Source organism: Tachypleus tridentatus, chromosome 7 (assembly GCF_004210375.1).
Source record: "Tachypleus tridentatus isolate NWPU-2018 chromosome 7, ASM421037v1, whole genome shotgun sequence".
Lineage (NCBI taxonomy): Eukaryota > Metazoa > Arthropoda > Merostomata > Xiphosura > Limulidae > Tachypleus > Tachypleus tridentatus.
The window spans coordinates 17,711,315-17,735,618 of record NC_134831.1 but is presented as its reverse complement, the minus strand read 5'-3'; the positions used below and the strand labels follow the sequence as shown (position 1 = coordinate 17,735,618).

Genomic DNA, 24,304 nt, shown 5'->3' with positions numbered 1-24,304 from the left:
TTAATTATCTTGTGTGTAACCATGTGTAACCATCCAGTTAGAAGGATCCGACCATGAAGTCCTTGCAGCAAAACCTCGCTTTGTTCAACCAAATAAGAGGAGTCCAAGAGCTTTGCGCGAGGATTTTAAAACAAACAAGTTATTGTATGTTTGGTTTTCCCTTAATTCTATTTACAAGTTGTAGTTAATTATTAATTACCAGTACACGCTGATATCAAGCACCGGCCCGGCATAGCCAAGCGTGTTAAGACGTGCGACTCGTAATCTGAGAGTCGCCGGTTCGCATCCCGGTCGCGCCAAATATGCTCGCCCTTTCAGCTATGGGGACGTTATAATGTGACGGTCAATCCCACTATTCGTTGATAAAAGAGTAGCCCAAGAGTTGGCGGTGGGTGGTGATGACTAGCTGTCTTCCCTCTAGTCTTACACTGCTAAATTAGGGACGGCTAGCACAGATAGTCCTCGAGTAGCTTTGTGCGAAATCAAAAAACAAACAAACAATCAAGCACCTACAAGTTAGTCTTTCTCATAAATTTTGCACAAAGGTCTGAAAATTTATATAAATGTAAAAGAGTTGGATTCTTTTCTGAGTGATTGATTGTAAGTAATAAAGAAAAAAAAACCAACAACAAAAAACATGTAGTCCATAAATTTTACTTATCAATTCCTGATCTCTTTATTATAGCTACTTATTATGTAGTTTGTGAGGTTTATAACTGTGAGTTGAATGTATTGAATATATATATATTAAAACCTCCTAAACCTTCCACCGGGTGTTCTCAAAGTTGGTAAAAGTTTGAGAATCGTTATCAAACAACAGTATCGGTCATATGCAGAAGATTAATTCCAACAAATGCTTCCATCTCCATGGAACAGTTTTCATGAACAAAGCTGCATCCAAGAGTTGACCTTCGTCTTTCATCTGAGTTCATATAAAACGTATCACTCAGTTATAAGAGATGTCTTCTATGCAGGGTCATTACATTTGATGAGCTAATTTATTCGCAATTACAAACGATTCCGTTGACAGACCGTCTTTCACGTTCAGCTTTTTATTTATCAATGCAAAAAACAAAACAACGTTTGCTGAAATATTTAGGCAAAAACACTATGCAGAGGCGATCAGGGTGAAACAAACATTAATCACGGACCATGGGCACTTTCTAAAGATCAAATGTAATTTTTGATCGATATATATATATATAAATGAACTTTGTTGCTTTTGTTTTCGAGAATCATGACTATAGAACTTTGTTATCTGCCACCTACAATAATGTTAACAGCAAGGGTACTCAACTGACGAATCAATTCATTCTAATCATTATAAATTTGTATTTTATGACTTTGCAAACACCTAATTAGAACGGTATATTAAGTTAGCTCTATTCATTAGTGGGTTACAATATGCTCTGATCTATGTTCTTAGCTTGCTTTGATCAGAAGTTATTGATGATTTAGGAGTTATCTATGTATCTTGGGTTAACAGTTGCTTTGTCATAAATGACAAAAAAAATAATAATTGGGTGAATATACACTGAGAAAACTTTCTTGTATAAAATGACGCTAGTCGCATTAATTTAAAAAACTCCTACCATGGCCAAATGTTCGTTTATTGGATGTTAAACACAATGGACTGTATATGTTTAATGCCACGACGGGTATCGAAACCCAATTTTAGCGTCACAAACTTATAGGCTTGCTGCTAAGCAAGGGGTCCCCTGTTTAACAGAGAATCTGAGTTTCTTTTTTTAAAAAACTATGTCAGGCAAGTTGGCTAGGTCAGAAGTACGAAATATTATTGAGAAATGCAGTTTTGAACTATGTCAGTTACCATGCAACCCAGTTAATCGTATTAATGCATTGACTTCGGTATGGTTTGCCGATAAAAATGAATGTTTAAGGACCACTGATTAAAGAATATTTTAAAAAATGTTCCCAAAAGAACACAATTACTTTCCTGTGTGTCTTCGTATATACTGAAGATCATGAAAAACAACAAAGAAGTAAACATTTTTATGACAATCTTCGAAGATAACTGGAAAAACTACGTGGTTAGTATAACCATGTTAATATATCGATTCCATGGATGTTTCTAGACTGATAACGTTTCTAGAAGGGGAGGTACGTTTTATGACAAACTTTAACATTTATTCTCCAAGGAACTCAAAATATGACTGTCAAGTTATTTTTCATAGGAGGAAACCCATTCAGGATCTAGAAATGAGCTATTAAGGTCACAGTAAACGAGGAACCACCCTACCTATTCCTGACTGCAGTACAATAACATTTCAATGTCCTTTCACTTGCTAGATAAATTTCTAATGGTTTTGCCCCACCAAGACCCAGCATGTCGCAACACTCAGGTTTGGATTGTTAAGATGATGGATGGAACAAGAACTAATCATTTGAACGTTTATAGCAGAAACCTTAAATAAATTTCATTACCAGAAGAATGCAGGCTTGCAAAAACTGTTACAACCAGTACAAAACGTATAGTTCGCATATTTTATTATGCTATGAGAAAATTGTTCGTTTCTTTAAAAAATTCTCGAAAAAGACAAACGGCTTGGTCGTACAATGTGAGTACTATATAGATAATTCAGAACCCTGTAAGGATAAGGAAGGAAGAAATAGTCGTTTAAAGACTGAAAAAATCAGGCGTGTACCGCAAAAGAACACACGTGAAGATACGAAAAGCACGTAAACAGAAGCAATAACTTACGTGACATTTATACGTGAGCCCGTAAACTGCTTTTCAGTGAACAACAACTTAGGTTTCTCCCATTATGTTTCTAACTCCATTATTTACAAGTAATACAGTCAGTCAAACGTTGTGTTAGTTTTTGCTTTTCTTTACATGTACGTTTTGGTTTACGGTATATCAGATGAACGGTAAAATTCGTAGCAAACACAAGAAGGCTGTTTACGATAGGAAAAACCTAAAGGGATTCCAGAAACAGCGATAACTTGAAACACCACCACGTTATCATGTAAACTCATGTTCGACGTAAAGTTCTTATCCGATACAGTAATAATTACTTAGGTAAAAGCAACTAAAGAACTGTGTAATTATCAACGTAAACTAGGCAAAAGAAACGTAAACCTTACAGCTTTCTTTTCTCATAAAACGTATATAAACACAGAAACTTTGCAATTGCTATTCCATTATATTTCCGTGACTGAAATAACGGTTTGTTTTTTTTCGATACTTGATGAAACTGAACTTACATACGTTTTCAAGGAGGAAACATTGAGAAAAGAACAGCGAAACTACAAATAGGTGGTTAGCGTGCTCGATTTGTAATTTGAGGGTCGCGGGGTCGAATCCCTGCCACACCAAACATGCTCTCCCTTTAAGCCGAGGGTACGTTATAATATGAAGGTCAAACACACTATTCGTTGGTAAAAGAGTATCTCTAGAGTCGGTGGTGGGTGGTGACGACAAGCTACCTTCCCTCTAGTCTTACACTGCTAAATTAGGGACGGCTAGCGCAGATAGCCCTCGTATAGCTTTGCGTGAAATTCAGAAAACAAAAGAAACAAGTCATATATTACTGACAACCAATATTTTTGGTACGTTTACGTTAAAAGAAAAATAAAACAGGGTTGTTTAAAGAAAATGTTTTCACAAACTAAAATTCGCATGACTTCATCAGCAACGGTGCGTCGTCCATTTAACAACCACTTTTCAATATTCAGAAAACTCCTTCATGAGAATCACCCCTGAGGAATGAAGATGGAAGTTCTATCTTACGAAAAGGCTAAGCTTTTCGCGTATTTTTAATTGTGAGTAATTGTGGGAAAAACATCCAAATCTTCCAGTCGTTTGCCGGACTATTTATTATTGCCACAGGGACTTCTGGACTACTGCAGGGACTCGTGGTTAGTCACGCTCACCTAGACATGAAGGTAATTACCAAACAAATTAGGAACGTTGTTTGTTCATGTTTCACACTCAATGCATTCACGGACAATCAGCTGGTTTATCTTTGCACACGAGAGCAGTCAATGTGCTCCCAGAATTAGCAACGTTGAACATTTATTTTTTTTTACCCTAACAACTTCCAATTCATGTAAGTAGCTATCCGCCATACAAGAAAACGTGTATGTGTACGTTTGCTTCCTATTTTCTTCCTTATGATTAGGTAGAACTGTATAACAACCATAATAATACATGTATTCTTATGCTAATTCTAACGCACAACGCTTCACGAAAACATCGACCAGGCAGGTGCTTCTTGACTTTCACACGTAGTTCTCGACAAGTAATAACTAATATTTAAATTATACTCAGTTTTCGTTTATTAGTATTACATATTTTTGAGTACATTTTTTTTACTCAAGTAAGGTCAATATTTCATCACTGAGTTACTATTAATAACACAAATGTTAATCCGACAGAACAGCATTATGTGATTGAAACTGATCTAAGTTCAACAGAATATAACTGATTTTCCATTCACAACACTTAAAATTCTTATTCCATTTGTACCAAGTCCATTAACAGTTGGCCCGGCATGGTGAGGGCACTCGACTTTAATTAGAGGGTCACGGGTTCGAATCCCCATCACACCAAACATGATCGCCCTTTCAGCTCTTGAAGTGTTATAACGTGAGAGCCAATCCCACTATTCGTTGGTAAAAGAGTAGCCCAAAGGTTGGCGGTGGGTGGTGATGACCAGCTGTCTTCCCTCTAGTCTTACACTGCTAAATTAGCTTTGCATGATATTCAAAAAGTAAACCATTATGAAAGAAGTTGAAATGCGGTGTTTAATATAATAATTATTCCATGTTAATTTGTAACTACCTATTCATTCATTGTACTTTATCTTTACACCAAGTGTCTTTGTTACAATAAACTTTGCTTTCTCAGTCTTTAAACTTAACAAAACTCATTGGATTTATTATCACGTGATCTGTAACATTGGTTATTTTTCAAATGTGAATCTTCTTTTTTTTTTTAGCGGTAATTTCATAAAAGAACAAGCGTTACTTTGTGATAAGCTAGGAATGATTATGAGAGTCCAAGTTCACACCCCATTGCTGTAAAAACAAGTTCTATACTTTTGTGGCTGTAAGTGCGTTATAAGAATGATAGAAAAAAAAAACCGCACTTTTTCGGTACACAAGAAAAGACCATTAGCTGGTGATGGGTATTGTTGGCTGGCTATCTTACACTTCTAGTCTATCTGTTCAAAATAAGAAACGTCTATTTGCTTATATTCCTTGAGTAGCTATGCGCGAAAACTGAAAAAGAGAAAACAAACTAAATTTTTCATAAAGAAAGAATACAGAATTAAAAGAATGGCGGAAATAAGAACTGTCCAATCAGAAAGAGGAAAATAAAAGAATAAAAATCCATAAATCCTGTTCTCAAGCAGAAAAAGTTGATATTGCATAATATGTTTCCATAGAGATATCTTAGTACTTCAGGTTTGTCAGCACTGAACTTGAAAACCTTATACCGTATGGATAAGGCCCAGTGTGGTCAGGTGGGTTAAGGCGTTCGTCTCGTAACTTGAGGGTCGCGGATTCGAATCCCCGTCGCACCAAACATGCTCGCCCTTTCAGTCGTGGGGACGTTATAATGGACGGTCAATCCAACTATTCGTTGGTAAAAGAGTAGCCCAAGAGTTGGCGGTGGGTGGTGATGACTAGCTGCCTTTCCTCTAATCTTACACTGCTAAATTAGGGACGGCTAGCACAGACAGACCACGTGTAGCTTTGCGCGAAAATAAAAAAAACAACAACAAAAAAACGTATGGATAAAGTTTAACACATGCCATTTTGTTAAGTATTCCATGTCAAAAGGTCGATGTGTTTTCTATTGATACTTACGAAGCTCAAGTCTTATCTTTTTTCGACATTATTGCTACTTATTAAGATGTGTAAGGAGTGAAAATAAAGAAGTGCATTTCACGTTGACAGTCTTGGTCATTTCCATGACGTATTTGATTAGACAGCCAATAAGCTTGGTTCAGATCTAATTTTCTTGCTTTGTTCTGTATTTCAGACCACGTAAATGGCAGGATTTTGGTATATCATAAAACTGTAAATAAAAACATGTCAGTCAGAAAGTTCATATATTCAACATGTAAAGTAATATTTCCTTTTTTAGTCAAGTTGTGTTACGGTATATTAAGAGTTAAACAACAAAAGTGACGTTTTCTTGACACTGAAAGATCAATAAACTCCGACTAGTTTCGGTAACAATTATTACCATTAGGGTTAATGATGATGGTAACTGTTATAGAAACTAATAGCCTGAAATAAATACGGAAGAGTTCATCTTTATGTGTAAAAAGAAGTCGGTTTTAATTTTTACTGTTACTGTAAATTAGTATCTAAAATCGTCCAGTGTACATAGTAAAGTTTGAGGGGAAGATTACAGTTGATTGCTCTGTATTAAACATCGTTTATATTTCACTGTTAGTCAACTATTCAGTCAACAGCACGTGTATGTTTGTAGAGAGGGGACGAGGAAGCTGTTTCAGTTATTGAATCCAAAACGTTTGTGACGAAAAGATTGTTTCTAGTTTTTAGTCAAAAGTAATGTGTGACGGGAAAGTTATTTCAGTTATTGAGTCCAAAACGTATGAGACAAGGAAGGTATTTTAAGTACTGAGCCTAAAATAGCGTGACGTCATTGATGAGGAAGCTATTTTTAAATATGAAGCCTAAGATAGAGTACCATGTATTTTATCGACTTTTGTCACTAATACAATCTTAATGTATTGACATTTTAGCTTAAAGGTGAATTTTACAGAAAAAAGAAAATATTGCAGTCAAAAGAACTACTCATACTGATTAATTTTGTAGGCTCACATTTTTTATAAAACATATGTGCAAATAAATGAAACACAGAACTTGGTGCAGAAAGAGCCCTTTTCGAGCGGCAATCCGAACGTTTTGCTTTTTACGTTTGCCGCTAATAAAAGTACTGTGACGTAATACTTGCCAAACAAACTGCCAACGCCAGATCGTTGAATGTAAATAAACATGGCCAGTGCATACAGAGGGGAAAAAGAGGCGGAGTCTGTTTTGACTTTGTGTTCTGAACAATGTCGAGTAGCACCATATCAATTCGAACCTACTCTGAACGAACCTAGAACAGTTACTTTTAACACAGATCTGACAAGTTCTAGTGATGAAGACAGTTCCACGAGCGTGAGTTGCGGAACTGTAAGTGATACTGATAGCGCCCAGGCCGGTTGCGATCGGTCATACCTCCAGTGGAAAAATGGTAAGCCTAAGTCATGACAAAAAATATGGTCTGCATTATTTCACGTGCAATTTTAAGCATCTCAAAACCTGTCTGGTGTTTATAAATTATTGGTATCACAGACTGGGTTTTATTTGTTTATACTTTGCCGACTATGGTAACTAATACTTGGCCCTTCCACAATCATTGTAACGGGTATTTATGACTCGTAACAAAATGAATTTCAATTATATGTCATAATTCTGTCTATAAAATCAAACCAAATGTCGCAGTCTGAATAGTTAATTTATCTTTAAATGTTAAATTTGAAAAATGGAATTCTTCAAACTTTTCCATATTTAAAAATGATACAAAAACATCTACAGAATGATCTACCAACTTTTAAACTTGGAATATACTCTATTTGGGATAGATTTGTCCAGTGTCTAGAATAGGAAATCAAGGTTTTACTGACTTTCAGGTGCCACAAATGAAAAACACGCTCATGAATGTGAAATGTGTATGTCTAGTTACATTCTTCAAAAACTTGTACTTTTTAAATTATTATATTATACTAGTTATTGTTTATCGCTTTATACTGCACACATACCTTTAAGTTTGTTCTTTTCGTGATGGCAAGGGGTGGCTTCAAAGGAGTGAAACCTGTACGCAGCAGGCTAAGATCAGTTCTCAGCTCTACCTGAGGAAAGATGGTGGGGACGATCCTGTTTACTGCCGATGTATTTTTCAGTCTCAACCTGCCTGATTTGAAACTCACGGAATCCAAAACAGTGGGATCTGACACAAAACGTGAGCATTCAAAGTGATCTTGACAAACGAAGCGTGTTTGGCAACTATTACGTCATAGTTGTGAAGCGTCACAGAAACAGCCGAACGACCAAGAGAAACTTGAGTTCGAGGACCCACATATTTTGTTTCATTTTGTACTCAAAAACTAAAGTGTTTAAAAAATATGGCAACCACACAGGAATTAACCAAGGTACAGTTTCTAAGGCAATTATTAAATTTGTTGAAAATTCACTTTTAGTAGCCGTCTGGGAACCACAATATGAATAATACGCGCTTCTGGTCAGAATTATGCCCCTGTAATTGAACTCTTATTAATTTTGGATTCAGGCTTGATTTATTTCAAACTTTATGTAAAACTTCAATGTAATGTCACTATATTTTCTTACAGATTGTGTACACAACAATCAAGAAAAAAGAGAAAATTGAACGTGCTTTTATTCAGCAGTTAATGAAACGAAAGATGAAAATTTAAAAAAAGTTTTGCATGTTTACAGTTCATGTGTGAGATGTAAATAAGTATCTTTAAATTCCTTTATCTATTTTAACCTGAACGTCAACTCTTCGAGTACTTTATAAATGGATTTATCTGTACCTCTGTAAGAGACTACTTGATTTAGTTAAGTGTGTTTGAGTTTGAGTCTTGCTGTACGTACTTGAATACTGGTATGTATTTACCCCATGATGTTTATCTTTGTATATGAGCCTCTTTGTGTGTATTAAGAGTTTCTATTTATGAACTAGCTTGTGTCTCATTCTGAGTACATAAAGGAAGTATCAGAAACTGAATGGAAGATGAAGCCTTTTCATAAATGCTAAATTGTAGATCTACATAGCCTTAAGTACTAAAGTTTACGTGCTCGAGTTTCTGCATACAGATTGTGTACACTGCTGGCCAAAATCTTAAGGCTAATGAACATAAAGAAAAAATATGCATTTTGTGTTGTTAGACTTAACCACTTATTTGAGCAGAGCTTCGAAAGATGAAAATAAGAAAAGGGAAGATAAAAATATCGGACTACAGAAAACATTGTTAGAGGAAAGTCTACTTGTAGACGCCGAACAAGTCTTACAACAGGAACGGCTTGAACATGCACATTCCAAGTTATCCAGAAGAACAGTGAATAGGAGAGTGACTAGACAAGGTTATTTTGCAAGAAGAGCTATCTACAAATTTATATTAATCAAAACTCACCGCCGCCACCGTCTTAATTGGGCAAAATAACATACCAACATACATTTAGAACACTAGCGACATGTATTTTTTCAGATGAATTTTGTTTCTATCTTGTTTAAACGATTCGTATTTGTTGTTTGCCTGTAAAACAGATGAGGGATGACTCTTTTTTTTTCCCACTGGGAATATACAGAAGGTGGTGCAGTACCTGTTCGGGCAGCTGTTCATTATAGCGGAAGACTGCTCTTCATATCCTCCAGGGAAAGGGAAATGGCGTCTCCTACAGACATCACATGGAAACTACTATATTTATACCATATGTTAGGACAAAGTTTGGCAATACCTTTGTGTTCCAGTGTGCGCATTGTACAGGATTATCTTGACTATGAGGACGTTACAAGATTCTCGAGGGCAGCAAAGTCTCCAGATTATAATACCATTGAGAATTGTTGTGAAGAAATGAGCCGGAAAATTACTAACTACGACCCAGAACCAGCTATTGTAGCTGAACTGCACCATATTCTAATGACAAATTGGATGAAATAACCTCATTGACAGCATGCCACATTGTCTTGAGAAAGCTATCAGAATACAAGGAGAACCAGTCAAGTACTTAATGCTTAATATGAATTGATAAAAGGTTATAGACACTATTTATAGTAATTCGATGTCATATGTTGTCATTATATATATATTGAGTTTTGTTGCGATAAGTAAAATGTTGAATCTTTCTGCAGATGTCAAACAAAATTGTTTGCTGTTTTAATAAACCGTTCATGATGTCCGTAGAACCTGTCTCATTATACTAATTACATATGTAGACATTTAATGTAACATGTATTTCTCAGTTTGACAGTTCTAAGTTATCTGTATTTCATTTTGATAATGATGATCTTACTTGTTACAAAATATGTAAAAATTTTGGTCAAGACTGTACTTACGGTAAAGTTGAGGCGATTGAATATCAATCGTTGTCATTGCTAATATCGTATACAATCTCTTAACTCTAATTTTCAATCAGTTACAATTGTTTATGTAATTACTAAATACCATGGACGCCCTAAGGAAGAAACTGGGGGGCATTTACTCCTTTTACACTTCAAAAACAAATTGCATGTATTATGATCTAAATTTAACTGACTTATTTTGATGCTTTTGAAAAGGCTTTCAGGTTTTCCCGACTATTATGCTAATTTATGTTGTTGTCAGTTAGTCAAATCGAGGAAGCTTCTTTTATTTTTATTTTTTACCATGTTTCAGCGCTATTCTATTTCATTGTATGGTGTTCTTTTCAGGCATGATGGGATGTTGCAGGTTGATCAGTATTACATAGACTTGTATTTCTGTTATGTTCTTGAGTTTTAACCTTCGTTTTGAATTCTGAAAACTATCACAACATAAAATGGCATTCATGAAGACATCATCAGATTAGCAACAAAAAATGTAACTCATGAACTAGATATTAATTAGTATCTCATCATGTGACTCATTAATTATTAGACCTAATGATCGTATATGCTTCTGACTCTTGACAACAGTTAAATTCTCTTTGAATGTATCACTTAAAATGTTAAGTAAACAAAAATATTATCTAGATATTGGTTATCCACAATGTAAGCACTTCTTTATAGAACTGCATAAAAGACTAAATTTATCTGTATAATTTTTTCATCGGTTTGATTAAATGACAAAAATTAATTATAAAGTTAAGTATAAGGCTACACATAGACCAATAGTTAGGATGCTCCACTCGAAATCCTTTGTCCGAGCATGCTCACTCATCCTTTCAGCCTTGTGATCGTTATAACTTTAAGGCCAGTTCTGCTATTCTTTGGTAAAACAACGTCTATTACTCAAACTTAAGGACGGTTAGAGCAAAATCTTTACGATAACTTTGCACGAAAATTGACAAAAAAATATTTGGATTTAAATTCTTTTGTAGACAACGTTTTTTTACAAACTCGCATTTACGATATTTCCTAGCATTATAATCATCAGAATATTACATGATAATAGCTGAATAACGATACAACACATTTTGATTAATGTATTATAACACAGATTAAACTTGTAAAAGTAGTAAAAAAACGCTACCGCAGAATGAACATGTTTACGTTTCAAATGGATGAACCTGGGTTTTCTTGACTTAAGAACGAGAACTGAAAAAATATACTACTCTGTATTGGTTAGAGTTTCGTCTGATCGTTATTATTTTCAAAGATTTTTTTATTCGGATGGTTACGCTTGCTCGAATGTTTGAAACACACGAAACGTAAACGCAGGTTTTAAGAACAAAGAATATACCCAAATTTAACAGATTCTTTTCAGACTTCTCTATATTTAGAGCAAAAGAGCGATTTAATACTACAAATAACTGCTCTTGATGTCTTGGTATTGTCAGTCAAAGCAACGTGATAGATTTTAATCTAACAGCTTTATGTCTAAGAAGAATCTTCAAGTGATGTTTTTTTTTCATGTTCTTTATGTAACAGCATAAGCTTCACCTGACTGTGAACTGTGTTTCATACTTGAATGAAACAACTTATTTCCTGTTTCTTACTGGTTGACATAGGCCGCGGATTTCTAGGACATTGAATGTGTTCTGACGTTACAACACAGTTCTTTGCTTTGTGTGAATTAAGGTGGGTTACATTACATCTATAAAGTATAGATGTACAGTTCTTTATTTTAATTCACGGTTAGTGAACTGAGAAAAGTCAGAGGTGGATGTTGTAACTGTTACGAATATATCTTTGTTTTATTATTATTACTGGAGTTGTAATACCTCACTCAATCTATTTCTACTTTTGTTTATATTTGAAACTATATGTAATATTTCGTAAATGTAAAACAAAATGCCACAGAGTGTGCAATTCCCGTCAATTCTAATTTACCAACATAGCCTGTATCTGTGATTAAGAATAAAAACAAAGGCGGCCGATGCAATGAATAAAATTCAGTTACACAAACGTATTGCATTGAGATTAATCTATATTTAACGTGTTTTGCATAATAAAAATATAAGTACTGTATAAATACAGGGATTTATATATACATATACAACGAATTTTCTACCAACACAATAACAAGTTCAAATACAAATTTAAACATGAGAAATTAATAGGCTTAAAGAAGAATTGTTTGTTTTCAATTTCGCGCAAAACTACAAGAGAGCTATCTGCAATAACCGTCCTTAATTTAGGGACAGTGTAAGACTAGACGGAAGGCAGCTCTTGGGTTACTTTTTTAACCAACGAATAGTGAGATTGACCATCACATTATAACGCCTTCACGCCTGAAAGTATAAGCATGTTTTGTGTGACAGGGATTTAAACCTGCGACCCTCAGATTACGAGACGAGTGGCTTAACCACCTGGCCATACCGGGCCGCTTAAAGAAGGAAAATAAGGTGGTTAAGTAGATGAGTTAAAATAATTTTAGATGTTGGGAGTTTGAACTGTTGACAACAGTAGGGAGATTTTAGTCACTGAGACACTTTCTATGCGGAAAGTCCAAGATCTGGTTCACAAGGTGCTAAGGTTTTAAACTGGTTAAGTCGATACTGTGATTAGTATTCAGGTGGTGATTTTGGACGGCAGAGTTACAAGTGAATGAAAATGAACCATCCTTTGAGAATAGTTCCATGTGTTCATGAGAGAATTTTGTTTTGGAATTTCGCACAAAGCTACTCGAGGGCTATCTGTGCTAGCCGTCCCTAATTTAGCAGTGTAAGACTAGAGGGAAGGCAGCTAGTCATCACCACCTACCGCCAACTCTTGGGCTACTCTTTTACCAACGAATAGTGGGATTGACCGTCACATTATACAACCCCACGGCTGGGAGGGCGAGCATGTTTATGAGAGAAACCAAACGATTAGCCACCTTTAAAATTAAGAAAGCGAGATATTTAAACACCTAATAATTATAGAATGGTTTTAAAACTTTGTCAAGTTATCCGGTTACCATGCAGGTCATTTAATGGAGTAAATTGAATATGTTAATAAAATAGACTTAGATCTACAAAGTTCGTATAATGAAGTAAATTGAACTGGTAATTTAGTAGGTCTAGATATACACAGTTGAAATGACAGGTAGATTGAAAAGTTTAAGGAAGTTGGCCGAGATTCATACAGTTCATATAACGTAGAAAACCACTGTAATAGTTATTTTATTTTACAACAAACAAATGACGTCTAAATGTCTTAATTATATTGGATTCGTTCGCGAAAACGTGAGGCAAGACACAATCGTAATAAATTAAACTTTAGAATGAACGTTTAGAAACTGGCGGACGTGTTGAGTACTAAAACTTGATAGTTTATTAAACTAGTGTTAATATTCTACACGCAAAGGCGTAAATATTCCGCAAAACCAGTTTGTTTGGGAATTTCGCACAAAGCTACACGAGGGCTATCTGTGCTAGCCGTCCCTAATTTAGCAGTGTAAGACTAGAGGGAAGGCAGCTAGTCATCACCACCCACCGCCAACTCTTGGGCTACTCTTTTACCAACGAATAGTGGGATTGACCGTAACATTATACACCCCCACGGCTGGAAGGGCGAGCATGTTTAGCGCGACGCGGGCGCGAACCCGCGACCCTCGGATTACGAGTCGCACGCCTTACGCGCTAGGCCATGCCAGGCCCCGCAAAACCAGCACAACAAATCACAAAATACCACATCTTCCCACTCATCATAAGCACTGGATCCACATTTAGGACTGCTTGTGCTTGAACTAAATATAAAACATAAGAGGTAATTCTACTGGACCAACTGTATATTATAGGCTTAAACAACGGCAGTATCTGAACAAGAATCAACTCATTAAATTCACTACGACTCTTCAACTTTCTCTCACATAATCGTATCTTACAGGGTACTTAAGCTCTTGTATCTCACATCATCGTATCTTACAGGGTACTTAAGCTCTTATATCTCACATCATCGTATCTTACACGTTATTTAAGCTCTTATATCTCACATCATCGTATTTTACAGGGTACTTGAGCTCTTATATCTATCTCCAAGAACTCCCATCACCCCATTCACAAACGTGTTTTTATCGAATCTAGAACATTATTCGCATTTTTATTTCTAATGTTCCTAAAGGCTAAGTGTACTCAATGTTCACGTCATTTGTATTTATGTACAGGGCCGGATTTATGTCAAGGCAACTGCCTAGGGTGGTAAAGTTATATAAGCAGTAAATTTCTAAAAACAAATTAGCAACCATCGTTAAATGAAAAGAAGAAAGGTTCGCTCAGCTGAATTATTCCATTGTATGCGAGCAGGGATGACGTGAAAATGCGCATGTCACGATCTGTTAAGAAGTTACATTCAAAATTTAATTAAACGACTTTATTATCAATGTATGTCAATAAACTTGACATCAAATTAATTATGCTGTTACACTTAATAGACCTATAGAATAGCCAAGAGCCCTAGGCACCTGAATTGAGAAAGGGAAGACAGCAACTGGAATTTGGTGCCCTTCGGCAAAAACACTGTCTATATACCTTTATATAAACATTTAGGCTAACACCTTTATTTGACAATCCTGAACCAGAAAATAAATTTAAAAAATGCAAATGATTACATGCACTGAAAACGAACACTTTTTTTTTTAAATCGAGAAGCATGTTGTAATGTGAGAATAAAACACTTGTATGAGTGCACGGAAAGAAATATCAAATACATTTTTTTTAGTTTTTTATTTGTTTGTTTGTTTTTTGGGTGAAGAGAAATAGAAGATTTTGTCCCCACCCAGGTGTCTTTCACGCCTCCAATTTTTTTAAGAGTTAAATTATTTTAACATCTTAATTTTTAACCACGAATCTGGTTTAATTTTGTCCCCTTTCAGTAAATCTAGCCGGATACTAGACTTTATTAAATATTGTTGTTTTATTATAACCATATTTTTTAAACATTTAAATAAACATGAGTACGAAATCTAACTAAATTGTTTTGAAATGTATCGCAATGTATGCAAGAACTCTGAAAAACATAAAGCAATTTTGTTGACTTGTCACCTTGGGATTTTTCCGCGAAATTTCTTTGAAATTGTCCATTCTTGAACTTACTGTTGTTTAACTAGGAACTAGATCGATAGAACATGCTTATATGAAACTTTACCTATTGCAACGGAAATTAGTGTGAATTGTGGTTTGAACTAACTTCTAACTTTTCTGGAACTCCGCCTTCTTCATTACGTCAATCACGTGCACGTCAGTTGAATTACGTAAAATAAATAAAAGATATAGAAAATGATGTAACTATTTAAAGTCAGTTATAAGACATTTTTTTCATACATTTAAGTATTTTTAGCAATACGTTTGTAACATTATTTTTTTATTCATAACAGATAAATTAATGTAGTCAATACGATGCTATTTTTAAAGCTAAATAATAATTACTACATTTAAGCACCTTTCATGAACTGTTAGGTATATAAATCCTTGATGATCTGGAGTATATGGATGTAACAGATTTCAGATCTCTGTTTACATAAACGATAATTCTTCCAACTTTTATTAACGAAAGTACTTTTTCTGTGAAAACACCTCCGCTAGTACAGCGGTAAGTCTACGGATTTACAAGGTTAAAAGCAGGCGTTCGATTCCTCTCAGTGGGCTCAGCAGATAGCCCGATGTGGCTTTGCTATAAAAAAAATACCCACACTTTTTCTGTGATTGTTTGCTTTTAATTTCACGCAAAACTACATGAGGGATAGCGCAGTTAGCCTTTGTTTTGCTTTTCGCGAAATTCAAAAATCAAACCAAACCTTTTACCAACGAATAGTGGGATTGAGAGTCACTTTATAACGCCCCCACAGCTGAAAGGGCGAGCATCTTTGGCGTGATGGAGGATTCTGTGATTGTTCATTCTTCAACTTCTGCATCTTTTTTTCAATTTTTGCATTTTCTGGGATTTAATCAAAGTCTTTTACACATCAAGAAAGCTCTCCTGTTTGAACTAAAGTTTTAATACTGCAAAAAAATATTAGTCAACCATTTTTCAACAGCTAAAGTCATGTTACACCAGAACTGAAATTAAAATGTAGAGGATAGATTCATTTACTTAGAAGTCATTTATACCCAATAATATTACACGTAATACTAAGGTTGAGAATTATTTAAACTAAGACTATTAAAATATTTCCTGGACTTCAATCGAATCACAAACGTATATGAAAACAACGGTTTCTAAAGAGTGAATTTAGGAAAAATTATAATAGATAGATTTACGTAAAATAATAATATTGACAGCTGACTGAAATTTATTCAAAAATACGGTTGTAAGATACATTAAAACAAGAGACGTTCTTGTAATTGAATATTCTCATAAAATCATTGTTCTCGCAGACATTAATCCAAAGGTCGGGAATTTATCTACAGAAATTAGAGAGTGTTTTAAACATCATAATATTCAGAGCAAGATTAAAAAAAAACAAGCACTAAAATCACTTTTTAATGATAGTTAAGTGTTAAATATTTCGAACAGTACGACATTGTGTTCGTTGGTTCAGAGTTTTCCAGAATAATCTTTTCAAATGACATCTATCGTCCGTTTGTGTAAAGATTTTTGGGAAAAACTTTTCCCGTTGCTAAGTATCTTACCCATAAAACAAGCTGTGGAGACTTTGTGGATGCAGTTAGTATGGAGTTCCTGTTGAAATTAAAGCAATGAGAAAGAAACGTTAGAATCCAATGAAAGAGGATAAAACTTCGAATCAGAAAGTTTCTTTGTTCGCTTTTTTCAATTTCGTACAAAGCTACTCAAAGACGCTACCCTTACTTAAGTTTCGAACTGAGACATAAGAGGAAAAGCAAATATTGACTCCTCTCTCCATTGGTCACATACGCACACCAACTCTTAGACTACTCTAATCGAATACTGGGATTGACCGTTACGTTGTAACAACCCCAAGACTGAAAGGGTGAGCATGCTCGGTGTTTAGATTCGGACCCGTGAGCCACGTAAAGCAACACGATGAGTTGAGTTCTGTCCTCATCTTTCACAAAGTGCGCAGAGTATCCTAACATGTTGAAAACCGTTATTACGTCATACCCAGAGGTCACAATCTGGTTCCGACGAAAAAAGATAGTCTTGTTTTAAAAAGTTCTTTTCAGTGACGTCAAAACAATTCGGAATTTTAATTTTGTTGTTTTCCGAAGGAAGGGATAGAACCTCAAACTTATGCAAAGCTTTACAAGATATATTGATCAGATTATCTTCTGTGGTACCACTTCTATTCAATCAACTTGCGATTCTAAAGCTAGAAAGGTACTTTTTGTCATTGGAATCACGATTTTAACTTATACCTACCTAAGCCCCAGTTACAAGAAGTCCACAAGCAATATTAAATATATCTCTCTTTCTTTGTAGTTTGAAACAGCAAATTCACTAATTAGTTCACTACAACAACTCTGGACTCCATCTGACAGCGAATCTTTTGCTTACCTTGTACTTTCTACAGTTCATAAATGATTTTCTTACTTCTATATAGCTTCTAACACCACAGGCTACAGACACGTTTGAAACATTTCTGTATTATATAAATGCATATCGCTCACATAAACCTAAAAATGCGATCCACAACAATGAAAGAAATACACAAAAGTACTTATATTATATAGACAAAACACTTGACACGTGAATATAGAATTAACCAATAAATATTTACAGTGTAAAACACTTATTTGTTGTAATGCCACTACAACAAATAACCGTAATAACAAAGTTGTAGTTAAATAACGTGTTAGATCACCCATGGCTCTCTACTCATAGAGAGTTTAGCATTTATCCAACAACCTAATGTACCCTTATTACATAGTATTTCAAAACAAGTCTATGATATAAGGTAAGATTTGTAACTTTGAATATTATCACATAATACGAGTTATTAATCGTGACGAAAGGGTTATCGATGTTTAGAATATTCTAAATTTTGAGACATATTTTAAATTCTGATCGGATTTTCAAGTAACGAACAAACGTTCTGGCATTACAAAGTAATGCATACTTTCCTTTACTGTTTTTTTTTCTAATACAATCGAGTAATACATATTTTCCTCTATTTTTTATTTTTTTTTTTTTGTATACGTAATTCAATTCATCATACAATAATATTCTGACGTTAACTTATTGTAACGAGGTATCTAATCAAATCAACGTTAACACAATTATTTGTGTTGGGCGTGACTTGTGTTATTACAAAATAAGCTTCCGCTTAACGTGAACTAATATTTTAATGTTTGATTTATTATTTGAAGCTTGTATCCCTTATTTACTATGGCCACTCCTAAGGATAAGGGCACATAGAGTGAAACATTACCCATACTCAGTTCACTCTCATTTTATTTCAACAGCTGTTTCTCAATAGTTTTGGCGCAAACACGTTTTATTTTATTGTTTTAAATATTCTGATGTCTTTTGGCGTTTTTCATTTATATATGTCTGATGCTGACTGAAGAAACTATATGAATACGCCCTTGGTTTTCATTAGTGAGATTAATCTGTCGGAATGGGTGATTAGTTGCTAAAGATTTAAAAAACAAAAACGAATTACAATTTTCAAGTTGAAATACCCGGATTTCGTTTAAAGTTAACTTGCGAGCAAGTTCTTTCATAAAAAGAAACAACCACGATATCAGTTATTAATAGTACTTTGTAATTCATTTTATTGACTTGTATTTCGTTATTTTGTTTCTGGGGTTTATGGGAAGTTTCTCATTTTAAGCCGGACAATCCAATATTCTTATTATTGAGAGAACTGCACGCAGAAGTTCCGCAGTAAAGTAACCATAATGGGTTCATGTGGCCTTTTTTTCTTTTTCTGTTACTGTATTTTTTTTGTCACATTTCGCATGTCCTTTTTCTTATTATTATTTTGTTTATGTAGACGTCAGTATTGTTCAGGAACTCCTAGTGACAAAGCGGTGTGTCTGCGGACTTATGAAGCTTGAATCCGGTTTTCGATACCCGTGGTGAGTAGAACACAGATAGCCCATTATGTAGCTTTTTGCTTAATTACAAACAAGCAAAAAAGTATTATCAAGTTATTACTGACTAACAAATTCACTAAACGGCGTTCACTAAGTAGAGTTACCGTGGAAATGGTTGTCATGGCTACTCAAATTACAGCGGAACGCAGGCAAAATTTCACACGAAACGTCGTCGTTTGTTACACATACCTGTTGTTTTGAAACTTCAAACCAATAACTTTGTTCAGAATGAAAGTTAGCAAAGAAAAAGGCACCGGTTCACCATTCTTATCTTTGATTTTCACGAATTCCAAATATTTCATCAATAATTGCAAGTAACAAAGTCGACTTTATTTACGAGATTTTGAATTTGTTTCACTTCATTTTACTTGAATACCAGAACATTATAAAGGATATAGGTATAGTATTATGTAGCGACAGATTGTGTTTCTGTACAGGTTATAAAACTAAGAAAGTTTTAGACACTTAGAAAATATTCAAAACAAACGAAACATAAATTAAAGTGTTGGGTCTAGTTTATATTATGAGTATCGAACGCCTAGAAAATTTAGAAGTTAGTCTCAGGGGTATGGCCTACGTTCAGTAGCCACAAGTAGTTATTTGTTTGTTTTAAAATGTTAACGCAAAGATATCCAAGAGAAGATTGTTTTTATACTGATAGAGTAAAGACAGTGTGTGTATGTGTGTGTGTTTTCTTATAGCAAAGCCACATCAGGCTATCTGCCGTGTCCACTGAGGGAGATCAAACCCCTGATTTTAGCTTTATGAATTCGAAGACTTACCGCTGTCCCAATGGGGGGCCAGTAAAGACAACTACTTAGCATCAACTTTTAGGCTACTTTTGTCAGATCGAACAGTGGGATTTGACCATCACTCTTATAACCCATTCAAGGCCCCATAGTCTGCCACTGAGGCACGCCCGGCAATTCACAAGTATTATTTACCTCTAAAGATAATTAAACAGAAATCTTGGATTCAAGAATCTATTAAAACTTATCCTTGTCTAAAGGAAACTACACTCGACTCCGCCGCCATAAAAATAAGGAAAAAATGTAACTTCTGTTACCGATACTAACAATTGTTTTTTTTTCAAGATATTCAATCGTTTTTTTCCAAAACAGAAAACTCGCATGTTGTGAAACTTGATGAAACTGCGTATTAATTTATGTAGTAGCTGTTTAGCTGAGAGAAAAATATGGATGTCTTTTACCAAGGTAAATAATATATTCAGTGAGCAATACAATAACCATATTTTGAATGATTTAGTAAGAACATAGTACATATTCTCTCATTAATGTAACACATGAGGTTTTATATTATATTTACGTAAGAACATGTGTTTTCAATGTCTTATATGTTTATTTTGTATTAGTCTACGGCTGCCGGCTGAACCAATATTGGATGTTGTTGGCTAAAGTTCACGGTGATAAAAACTGCCAGTGAAGCTTATACCTCAGAAGAGGCAGAAAAACGCTGATTTTGGAAAAATATTTGATAGTATTAATGCTGATACAGCACAAATATATTTAGCAATTACGTAAGAAATCGCAGCCTCTTAGCAATGATAATAAGTGAAAAAATATTAAAACTCTATACCAATAGAATAATATACGAATTAATCAATAAGTAATTACTCTATATTGAGAGTTACGCTGTCTGCCGTGATTATACGTCACTAGGACCAACGCGTGTTTATTATGAACGCTTACGCATGTCTCTGGAGTTTCACTTCCTTTTAATGAATTAATTTTCAAGGACTATGTGGAACCTGAAGTGCATCTCGAAATGTCGCAGCTCTTCGTAACAGAAACAAACAACTTAGAAGTACACTCACTAGGAATTTTAAAAGAAATTGTTGTCCAAACGTTTGAAATGAAAATAAATTAAACTATTAAACAAACATCACTGGTCTAAAGCGTTTTAGTTATTTTAAGGAATAGAAATAAGCATTATTAACAGAGATCTTCTCACGTTACCAAAATTGAGAACTTGTATGTTTGTTTGTTTTTCAGAAATTCTCAGTCTGATAGTTTCTTTCCAGAAGGCCCGGCATGGCCAAGCGCGTAAGGCGTGCGACTCGTAATCCGCGGGTTCGCGCCCACGTCGCGTCAAACATGCTCGCCCTCCCAGCCGTGGGGGCGTTATAATATGACGGTCAATCCCACTATTCGTTGGTAAAAGAGTAGCCCAAGAGTTGGCGGTGGGTGGTGATGACTAGCTGCCTTCCCTTTAGTCTTACACTACTAAATTAGGGACGGCTAGCACAGAGTAGCTTTGTGCGAATATCCAAAACAAACAATCCTTTCCAGAAAAGTCCATCATGTTATTTTTGTTCTTGCTTTCGAAAAAAACGTTAGAGAAAAAAATATAACAATGTTGTTTGTTGATAAGCGCAAACGTATGTCCGTTGAGATAAACATGCTACAGCTACCACGGGTATCGAAACCACATTTTTAGCGTTACAGTTCTTCAAACTTCCCGCTGAACTATGGGGGTATAACAAGGTTAAATAAATTTACAAAAAATCGTGGCCAAATAATGATAAAAATATTATTAGAAAAATAAATATTTCAAAATACATAAACTATTACTGACAAACCAAAGGTAAAGTAACATGCCATAGATTTGTAGTGTTTTAGGTAAGATAGCAACATCAGGTTTTCCAACAGATATATCTTTACGACGAAGGAAAAGCATTTGATGGTTGACTTCCTGAATCTGATTCCTATAGTCCATTCTTAGCTGGAGGGTAGGGCTCTGGTTATTACTGAGTAGTTAGTTATTTCCTGTTTGGAGACTTCTCATCCGGTTTGTTCTCTTCGTAATATAACATATTAGCCATCTTCTCGATATAATCATTTTTTCTAATGGTTATTCAAATAACAGAACTAAAACTCATCGTATTAGAATATTTCAGTAAGCAACTAAACCAACCAGTCCTTTCGGTCCCTTCTTTATATATATATATATGATATATGTTCTATGTTTGTAACAATTAAAACTACTTCAGCTGACCTTGAGCTATGGCTAATTGTTATGTGTTGTAACAATGTCGTAGTGTAAGCATGCTATTTGTTTTTACCACCATGTATTGATATAGAAGTTTCAAAATTTGTTATTTTGTATTCTTTTTTTATTCCATGTTAGTCAAGAAGGTCGCTAAATTCCTTTCGATTTAGTTGCCTATTGTACGATGTCATCCACCTAGAGTAACATCTTTTGTTTTCTAAAGGGAAAGTAATTGTAAGGTCAACTATGGTATGTGAAGTTGAACAGCTGCGGTGTGGTCAGGTGACATCTGGAGGTAACAATGTCTCTTCTATTCCACTGGGAATGACTAGTTACTTGTGTAGCGCTAGTTGCTTTGAGTACGTTTGGCTTTAACGACTGAAGTAACTAACGTGAAAATTATTGTTTAGAATAAGATTTCAGTTCAGCCTATACAGTTTGGAACAAAATTTCGACTTACACAGCTTGGAACAAGATATCATTTATTCAGTAAGGAATGCAATCTCAGAAGAGTAGTCTGGAATAGATGCAGTTTAGAATATGAGATCACAAACTTATTACTAATTCTCCAGTAGATACAATTGTAATTTCTAACGAGTAAAGTAGACATTTTTAAATATGTTTCTTTTAAATGAAGATTATTTACTGTGTAACGGATTTACTGTCATACATTCATTGTAATACTTGCGTGTGTTTCAGTTTGATGCATATGACGTATATTGTTGGATGTGTATTACACAAGTCCTGCTTGTTCTCTAAATTTCTAGAATATTCTTAAGAGCAAGAATCAACAATATGTGGTTTACGAAAACACTAGCGTGTCTACAAAAGTTGTTGAACGTTCAAGAATCTCGCGTGAGTATATAAAAGCAAGTCATCACAAGATGCCAAGAGTTAATATTCATTTGTCAACTACAGTCAGTGTACTCTAAGCCTTGGAAGCTAGTGACTTGTGACTAACGTTTATTAATCGGAAAACTACAGAATTTGACCAGGAACGTATATAGATTTCGAACACTATGAACCGTTCAACTTCAAAGAATTTCTACATGGATATTAGATATCTTCCTCCGTAAAAAATGGTCTTATAAACCGTGTAAAGCCAAATAACAATAGATCCAGCTAACATTCCCGTCAAATGAAAGGTATCTATGTAAAAGCATAAAAGTTATTTGTTCCTCGTGAACCTGAACCGTTGATAACATATCCCGCTTGAAACCAGGTAGAAGAATGAATATTGTTTTTGAGTTTGTAAAATGTTTGTATATAAACTTGACGAACGGAAACAATTCATGCATCATTAATACCTTGCTCATCATGCATCATTAATATCTTGCTCAGACTATTTTATAGGTCTTGACGAATGTTTCTTTATGTGTGTTTTTCGTACAGCAAAGTCACATCGAACTATCTGGTGTATCTACCAAACGGAATCGAACCTTTCGTTTTAGCGTTGCAAATCCGAAGACTTACACCGTCCCAGCGAGGGACTATTTTCGATGAACCTTCATGTGATTATCTTTCTTTTAATCATCTCTTTAAACTGCCTTGGACGCCATGCTAATACTTCCTAAAGTTTTATCAATTTTGTTTAGTGTTTTCAAAATAAAGTGCTTCTTTAAGCTATAAGCCACACGTTTTCTAACATCTCTTCATTTGTTGTAGATACGTTACCGATAAACTAACAAGCTTCTCTATATTATAAATAATGACATTTATTTTTATCGCAGAATGTTTACAAATTTTGGTATTACATTACGTTTATCATTTATGTGACTTATTGAAACATCGATTTAAGTGTCCGAAGAACACATTTGGATATACAGAACGCAGAAAAAAAAAGTGCGATATATATATACATACGAGAAAGAGTGAGTGAATGAGCGACTCAGTTCAGAGTTAATAGTGAGTTATCGATCTAGCCAATTACTCAGTGAGCTACAGTATTTGGTATTGATTAAGCAGCGAAGAATTTCTGTTGAAACGAGTAAATTAGGTGTATATTAATATCACAGCTTATACCGAAACGCTGTTTGTGACCTCAGATCTGCAACTTGTTTCAAAGTGAGCATCACCTTTAGAAAACGCTATCGAAAAAAATTAAATC

General features: G+C 34.7%; 1 protein-coding gene across 10 annotated transcripts in view; it reads left to right on the top strand.

Moving 5' to 3' along the window:
* LOC143255219 (uncharacterized) overlaps positions 1-24,304 on the top strand; it is a 47,114-nt gene that overhangs the window by 5,137 nt on the left and 17,673 nt on the right. For 5 of the 10 annotated variants that reach the window (XM_076510531.1, XM_076510528.1, XM_076510529.1 and 2 more), the window contains exon 2: positions 19,086-19,170. The exons of 4 other annotated variants lie outside the window; for them this stretch is intronic. The gene's annotated coding sequence lies outside the window, so the exon portion shown is untranslated. Of the gene's footprint in view, positions 1-19,085; positions 19,171-23,589; positions 23,709-24,304 lie in introns of all 10 variants that reach the window. One more of the 10 variants, XM_076510527.1, reaches the window with a different exon arrangement.